Source organism: Heterodontus francisci, chromosome 9 (genome assembly GCF_036365525.1).
Source record: "Heterodontus francisci isolate sHetFra1 chromosome 9, sHetFra1.hap1, whole genome shotgun sequence".
Classification (NCBI taxonomy): Eukaryota; Metazoa; Chordata; class Chondrichthyes; order Heterodontiformes; family Heterodontidae; genus Heterodontus; species Heterodontus francisci.
In genome coordinates this window covers 118,777,846-118,786,551 of record NC_090379.1, presented here as the reverse complement: position 1 = coordinate 118,786,551, position 8,706 = coordinate 118,777,846, and the positions used below count along the sequence as shown (strand labels likewise).

Here is an 8,706-nt window from a genome sequence, read left to right as displayed (position 1 = left end):
TTCTTTCTCTCTCTCTCTCTCTCTCTCTCTCCAACTCTTTTTCTTTCTCTCTCTCTCTCTGCAACTATTTTTCTCTCTCTCTCTCTCTGCAACTCTTTTTCTCACTCTCTCTCTCTCTGCAACTCTTTTTCTCTCTCTCTCTCTCTGCAACTCTTTTTCTCTCTCTCTCTCTCTCTGCAACTCTTTTTCTCTCTCTCTCTCTCTCTGCAACTCTTTTTCTCTCTCTCTTTCTCTCTGCAACTCTTTCTTTCTCTCTCTCTCTCTCTCTCTCTCTCTCTCTCTCCCTCTCCAACTCTTTTTCTTTCTCTCTCTCTCTCTCTCTCTCTCTCTCTCTCTCTCCCTCTCCAACTCTTTTTCTTTCTCTCTCTCTCTCTCTCTCTCTCTCTCTCTCTCTCTCTCTCTCCAACTCTTTTTCTCTCTCTCTCTTTCTCTCTCTCTCCCCCTCTCCCTCTCTCTCTCTCCCCCTCTCTCTCTCTCTCTCTCTCCCCCTCTCTCTCTCTCTCTCTCCCCCTCTCTCTCTCTCTCTCTCCCCCTCTCTCTCTCTCTCTCTCTGCAACTCTTTTTCCCTCTCTCTCTCTCTCTATCTCTCTCTTTCCACAACTCTTTTTTTTCTCTCACTCACTGCAACTCTTTTTTCTCTCTCTCTCTCTCTCTGCAACTTCTTTTAGAGTCACTGACTTGAAGCGTTAACTCTGCTTCTCTCCTCACAGATGCTGCCAGACCTGCTGAGTATTTCCAGCATTTCTTGTTTTTATTTCAGATTTCCAGCATCCGCAGTATTTTGTCTTTATGCAATAGAGCTAAATCGTCCCACATCCAGCACATCAGATCTAAGCTCTGCAGTCCTGCACATCCAGTCATGAATGGTGGTCGACAATTAAACAACCAACTGGAGGAGGTGGCTCCACAAATATAACGAACCTCAATGATGGAGGAGCCCAGTAAATCCATCTTTGCCTCCTCCTGACGTCCCCAGCATCACAGATGCCAATCTGATTCAGTCCACATGATATCAAGAAACGACTGAAGGCTCTGGATGCTGCAAAGGCTATGGGCCCTGACAACATTCTGGTAATAACACTGGCATCTACCTGGCAATGTGTAAAATTTCCCAGGTATGCCCTGTACACACAAAGCAGGACAAATGTAACCCGGCCAGTTATTGCCCCATCAGTGTACTCTCGATCATCAGGAGAGTGATGGAAGGCGTCATCGACAGTGCTATTGAGCGGCACTTGCTTAGCAATAACCTGCTCAGTGACACTCGTTTGGGTTCTGCCAAGGGCCACTCAGCTCCTGACTTCATTACAGCCTCGGTTCAACATGGGCCAAAGAGGTGAGGTGAGAGTGACTGCCCTTGACATCAAGGCAGCATTTGACTGAATATGGCATCAACGAGCCCAAGCAAAACTGGAATCAATGGGGATCAGGGGGAAATCTCTCCGCTGGTTGCAGTCATACCTAGCGCAAAGGAAGATAGGTGTAGTTGTTGGAGGTCAATCATCTGTGATCCAGGACATCACTGCAGGAGTTCCTCAGGGTAGTGTCCTAGGCGCAACCATCTTCAGCTGCTTCATCAATGACCTTCCTTCAATTATAAGGTCAGAAGTGGGGATGTTTGCTGATTAATCTGTATTCAGCACCATTTGCGATGACTCAGATACTGAAGCAGTCCATGTAGAAATGCAGCAAGACCTGGACAATATCCAGGCTTGGGCTGATAAGTGGCAAGTAACATTTGAGTCACACAAGTGCCAAACAAGAGAGAATCTAACCATCTCCCCTTGACATTCAGTGGCATTACAATCGGTAAATCCCTCAATATCAACATCCTGGGGATTACCATCGACCATAAACTGAACTGGAGTAGCCATATAAATACTGTGGCTACAAGAGCACGTCAGAGGCCAGGAATCCTGCGGGAAGTAACTTGCCTCCTGACTTTCCAAAGCCCGTCCACCATCTACAAGGCACAAGTCAGGAATGTGATGGAAAATTCTCCACTTGCCTGGATGGGTGCAGCTCCAACAACACTCGAAGCTCAAAACCATCCAGGACAAAGCAACCCGCTTGATTGGCATTCCATCTACAAACATTCACTCCCTCCACCACCAATGCACAGTAGCAGCAGTGTGTATTACTTACAAGATGCACTGCAGCAATGCACCAAGGTTCCTTAAACAGCACCTTCCAAACCCGTGACCTCTCCCACCTAGAAGAACAAGGGCATCAGATGCATGGGAACAACACCACCTGCAAGTTCCCCTCCAAGCCACACACTGTCCTGACTTGGAACCATATCGCCGTTCCTTCGCTGTCGCTGGGTCAAAATCCTGGATCTTGTTTCCTAACAGCACTGTGGGTCTACCTGCCCCACATGGACTGCAGCGGTTCACATTCTTCTCAAGGGCAATTAGGGATGGGCAATAAATGCTTTACTAGCCATTGACACCCACATCCCATGAACGAATAAAATAAAATTATCAAAAAGCACATGCAAGTCATTGACCACTATTTCTAATCTATTTCAATGTTCAGTGTCATTGCCTGACTTATGGAAGTGTCCTGTGCTGTGGACCTCTGCAGATTTCTTCATTCCTGAGCAAGTTGAATTTAAAAATGAAGTTTCTACTTCCTCTCCTTGTATGACTTATAGCTACTGATTAGAATAATTTACACCAGAACTCTTTATGCTGTGTTGGCTATGAAGGAGGTTCTCTCACTTTTAGAGAAACTTGGTTCACCACTTTGAACATTACTGTGTTGCATCACCTAGAAGCTTATTAACATCTGTGATCTACAGCTATGGTAGCCCGCAGCAATGCATTGGTAGAACATGGGGTGCTTACATTTGTGGTTCCCGCTCCACTTTGCTGGGACTTGTTTCTGCGCATTGACTTCTTGGAGGCCAGACCAGAATTGTCAGTACACAGTCCTGGGAGACAGTTGTCTGCCTGTCCCCACCACACCATTTGGCCAAGTTTTTATTCGCTCTACCTGGTGTATTAATTACATTGGAAAATGTGGCTGTGTATTTTAACTTGTAAATTATGTATAGATTTTGTTTCTCTTTGTCAGGTGTGATAAATTAACATGGGTTAGCTTTCTGCATTTGCATTATCCAGTATTGGTAGTTTTAAAACTTGGTAAGTACACTTGTACTATGCCACTGGAGCTGCAGAGCAATGTCGCTGTTGGCAAGAGAGTTGTTTCAGGCTGTGAATCTTACTGATAACATTGAGCACTGTACACGCATGCTGATATACATGCAGTAAACTCTTTCTGCCCAGTAAATTGTCAATGTTTTGAGATAGTGGCTGCCACCGTTAATGTTCTCAAAAACAACTCCACCTGAGTTCATCAAGTGCCCTTGAGACCCAGTGAACTGGGAGTACTTTTTTTTTTATTTAAAGCTTCGCTTGAGTTTACATTAGCGTTATGCTGCCCAAGGCATTAAACCCATGCAATGTGAGATAGTCTCCGTGAAGTCCGGAGTCAGATTGGGACATGACCCTGCATTTATAATGTTTCTCTTGTGTTACTGTTTGCACGCTGTTGGTAAACTTCAAATCAGAAACCGTTCGCACATTTAAAAACAAAAGTGGAGCTTTATATATTTAAAACAAATAATTTAAGTTTTAAATCTAGTTGTAGGTTCAATGTCCAACACCAAATGTGTGTTTCCAAGTTCAAACTCGTTGAATAGTTTTGTTCAGAATGTGGAAAGAATATCGCTAATATATGCAGCTACAGATTTGATCTGTAGTTTTAATTTTTTTTAGTTAGATTGCAGCTTTTGTCATGCAGTACTCGATTTAAAGGAAATCTTTGGGAGCATTGGCATTTATTTTATCTTGGAATGCAGTGAACAAGGGACCAGTTCTCTGCAACTGATACAAATGAAAACATACTCATAAGGGCCTCAGATCACATTTCGTGAGATTCAGACTGCGCTTTTCAAACGTTGGTTTGAAGAAATGAATTCAGCAGAGCAATTATCAAGGATTTTGGGGCCAGTGGGATGTGATGGGAAGAGTCCTTTTTAAAGGAGTGGATTACTGCTGAAATAGTGAATTTTAAGGAGCATTTGCTGATGTGTGTCTTTACATTGGAGAGCACAAAATAAAATCCTGTTTACAAGTTAACAAATGCCTTCTTTAGGAAACTAGACCTTTGTTTCTATGCATTTTGATTAAACTGATCCTGAGAACATTCTTTAAACTAATGTTTAATTAAACACATACACTTTGCAGCAGTTTTGATGGCTTTGCTCACTTGTGGCCACATTGAACATGCATTAACATTTGTGTGGTTTTTATGTTGAGTTTTGTTGGCTGAATTCTTGCTTAATATTTAAACCTGGTGTGTCCAGTTCAGTGGAGGGATCCATGTTGCACTGTAAGTCGGGGGAGCAGCTGTACACCCAGCACTCTGTATTTATATTACTTGTATGCAAGTAGAGTGCTGAAGTTGGGAAGCTGCATGTGATGCTGATGGGATGTTTTAATTCAACAGTAAATCCCCCATTTTTTGACAATAAACTGCCTCTGAACCAGTCACAGCATGATTCCTAATGAGTGTATTTACTTTTATGTGGGGTCTGACTTTTGATTCATAGAAACTGATTAATTTTGGTGAATGTGTAAAATTGTCCTGCAGCTATGCTTTCAACAGCTTACTTTTCATTAGGGTTTGGTGAAGTGTGATTGTGGACATTGCATGAAACTTCGGCCCTTCAAGTGTCTTCAGTTTTATTTGGAGTAAGTATTTTGGATGGTACATAAGTTAGTGAGATCCTAATAGGGCTGAGTTAAGAATGTCTCAAGATGATATGTACTGTGGAATCAGGAACAGGTTGTGATGTTTAGCTGCTCAGATAGAGCTCTGTTGAACCTAGTCTCTGCTTTTCAAGGTCACTGATCAGTGAAGTAGACTAAACAGGCACATCCTGAGATGAATTAGAAGTTAATTGTTGAAGCAAGTTTCAGTCAGCTGGTTGCTGTTACGACCAGGTGAGAAAAGGGTCTAGGGTTCCCTCTCCGCCTTCACCTGGTCTTACCTTAACACGGATTAATTTTAAACACACTTTGTTTAGCTCCCCCTTAGTGAATCCTTGTTCACTACTTTCCAATTATAAGGCATAGAAACCAGCCAAACAGGTTTTCTTAGGTTTAAAGAAGAAAGGTTGAACTTTATTAAACAAACTCTAATTCAGTTAACGCCTACAGATGCGCGACGCGCTCACGCTAGCATGCATACATGATACACGCATGCAGATAGACAAAGAAGAGCAGAAGAAATAAAGTGGAAAAGTTTGAGGCAATATCTGAAGATGGTTTTGCTTACCCTAGAGTCCTTGATTGGAGATAGGTCTTGCTTTTCGTTGGGGCCCAGTATTATTCTTAAACCTTGTTCGATGTAGGAGACTTTTCTCTCTTGGGGTTCATGTGTCCTCTGTGTGTCCAGAGGTTTGTGAGAAAGAGATGGGAGCAGACAGGAGAGGTCTTCTCACTCCAGGAGCAAACAGTCTTTCTGAGTTCAAAAACTCTGTGGCTCGTTCAAAAAACACCTGGACCAGCCAGTTAATCATGTGACCAGCTGGTTTAACCAGTCCTGGCTTTTGTGGATTGTATCACCTGGCATGCTCTTCCTTACCCCTTCAATATCTGATGGTCAAAGTCCATTGTGGGCTGAATGTGTCAGGGAATGTCTCCACAAGCACTGTCTGTTGGCATGCAAATGTTTTTCAGCTAAGTGTCTGGCAGCCCTTGTATCAGGTCTTCTCTTCTTCCCAGCAACAGTTTAAAGTCAATGTTTATATGACAAAATTTAATATGCCTCATTCTTGGAAGGTGGGGGCCTGCATGACAATAGCCTGAGCACTTCCTCTGCTTCTGATATCGCCCTGAAAATGATGTTGCCTATGTTTATATCCTTGCAAGCTATTGACTAAGAGAAGAGACTCACCATTAAATCACTGTTTGTGTCAATTGTACAGGGTCCTTGTTCAGCAACATGAGGGTTTGATGGTAATCACAACTATCCTTTTTGTTTGATGTAATTTAAAAATGTTTTGTAGTGCAAGTATAATTCCTATTGCAGTGCCTAGGGTAGAAAGTAATTGTAGTGCTTAATGGATGCAGGGGAAAGAATGTGGATAACCATTTAAAACTGCAATGTTCCCACTTCATCAAATACTCTTTAGTAATTTTCTTCACCACCTTTTCTTCCTGCCCCCGTACCATTACCTCTGGTGTCCCCCAAGGATCTATCCTTATCACCCCCTCCTTTTTCTCATCTACATGTTGTTCCTCGGCAACATCATCCAAAAGCACAGCATTAGTTTTCACCATGTACGCTGATGAAACACAGCTCTACCTCACCACCACCTCTCTTGACTCCACCACTGTTGCTAAATAATCAGGCTCCTTATCTGACATCCAGTACTGGATGAGCAGAAATTTCCTCTAATTAAATATTGGGAAGATAAAAGCCACAAACTTTGTTCCCTGGCAACTGACTGAGGCTGGACCAGACTGATCACAACCTTGGTGTCATATTAGACTCCCAGATAAGCTTCTGACCATATATTCGTGCCACCACTAAGATTGCCTATTTCCACCTCTAACATTCCCCCACTCTGCCTCTGCCTCATCTCATCTGCTGCTGAAACCCTCATTCGTGCCTTTGTCACCTCTTTGCATAACTATTCAAATGCACTCCTGGAGGGCTTCCTATGTTCTACCCTCTAAACTTGAGGTCATCCGAAACTCTGCTGCTATGTCCGAACTTGCACCAAGTCCTGTTTATCTAGCACACCTGTGCTTGCTGACCTACATTGGTTGCTAGTTAAGCAACGCCTTGACTCTCAACCTTGTTTTCAAATCCCTCCACAGCCTCTCCTCTCCCTATCTCTAATCTCTACCAGCCCTGCAACCCTGTGCAATACCTATGCTCTGCTAATTCTGGCATCTTGCACATCTTGGTTTTTAATTTCTCCACCATGGGTGGCTGGGCCTTCAGCTTCCAGGGTCCTAAGCTCAGGAATTCCCTCCCCAAACCTCTTCGCCTCTCTTTGTTCCTTTTAAGACACTGCTTTAAAACCTAACTCTCACCAAGCTATTGGTCATCTGCCCTAATATCTCTTTGTGGCTCTGTCAAATTTTCTTTGATCGCTGCTGTGAAGTTCCTTGATGTTTGTTATATTAAAAGATACTATAAAAAATACAAAAGCAAAATATTGCGCATGCTGGAAATCTGAAATAAAATCAAACTGCTGGAAATATTCAGGTCTGGCAGCATCTGTGGAGAGAGAAAACAGAGTTAACGTTTCAAGTCGATGACCTTTCCTTTTCTCTGATGAAAGGCCACTGACCTGAAACCTTAACTCTGTTTCTCTCTGCACAGATGCTGCCAGACCTGCTGAGCATTTTCTATATAACTTCAGCGTCGGAATTCTGGCTATCTCATTAGCAGAGGGAGGGTTAAAACTCCTTGTTTTTTCCTCAGCAAATTGCTTTAATGCATTTCTGCAGCAGTGTTTGCGCTTCCCATTTTCCACACCTGGTCTTATCGTCTCTTCGAATGTGATTGCCAAATTACGGTTCCTTACTTTAACTATATTCTAGTTTGGTTTGAGACTGCCCAAGGTCATTTCATGTGGGATCATCATCATTGGAGGAGAAGCAAAGTCTTTTCATTATTAAAGAGTACATTGGCATCGGTATGTTGTGCTTATGTGTCAGACTTGGCTCAGTGCTCGCAGCCTCTTAACTCTTGTCGAAAGGGCATGAAGCCACAACCTATGTCGGGGATTTCATCACCTAAATTAGGTTGACATTGCAGTACTGAAAGAGTGCTGAATGATGAGGATGGTGATATATAAATTGAAGATTATCTCTGATGGTTTTCAATGGATCGGCACTGACTTTAGGGGTACTAAGTTTATTCACTTTAAGCTGGTCCTTTATTTCTGCACCCACAATTAGTCAGACTGCCTGCTTAAGTCTGTATCATCCTTGACATTTTAGCTAAATGTTGCATTATTACCTCCTGAGCCAACAGGCTATGGGTTCAAATCACACTCCAGAGATTTGAGTTTATAATCCAGACTGATGGCGCAGTGGTTAGCACCGCAGCCTCACAGCTCCAGCGACCCGGGTTCAATTCTGGGTACTGCCTGTGTGGAGTTTGCAAGTTCTCGCTGTGTCTGCGTGGGTTTCCTCCGGGTGCTTCGGTTTCCTCCCACATGCCAAAGACTTGCAGGTTGATAGGTTAATTGGCCATTATAAATTGCCCCTAGTATAGGTAGGTGGTAGGGAAATATAGGGACAGGTGGGGATGTGGTAGGAATATGGGATTAGTGTAGGATTAGTATAAAATGGGTGGTTGATGGTTGGCACAGACTCGGTGGGCCGAAGGGCCTGTTTCAGTGCTGTATCTCTAAACTAAACTGACATTCCAGTACAGTGACAGAGGGAGTGCTACACTCCGAGGTGCCTTATTTTGGGTGAGATGTTAAACCGAGGTCCTGTTTATTGCCTCAAATAAACATAAAAGATCCCATGGCATAGTTTGAAGAGTAGGGGAGTCCAGCCAATATTCATCACTCAACCAATATCATTAGAACAGTTTAGTTGGTCATTTAGTTCATTGCTGTTTGTCAAAGTTTACTGTGAAAGTTGGCTGAACTGTTTCCTAGATTAC

At 43.1% G+C, this 8,706-nt stretch overlaps 1 protein-coding gene across 6 annotated transcripts in view; it reads left to right on the top strand.

Annotated features, from left to right (window-relative positions):
- dpf3 (double PHD fingers 3) overlaps positions 1–8,706 on the top strand; it is a 137,349-nt gene that overhangs the window by 45,966 nt on the left and 82,677 nt on the right. The window contains exon 1 of one of the 6 annotated variants that reach the window (XM_068039791.1): positions 1,046–1,071. The exons of the other annotated variants lie outside the window; for them this stretch is intronic. The gene's annotated coding sequence lies outside the window, so the exon portion shown is untranslated. Of the gene's footprint in view, positions 1–1,045; positions 1,072–8,706 lie in introns of those variants that run through there. 6 annotated transcript variants of the gene reach the window in all.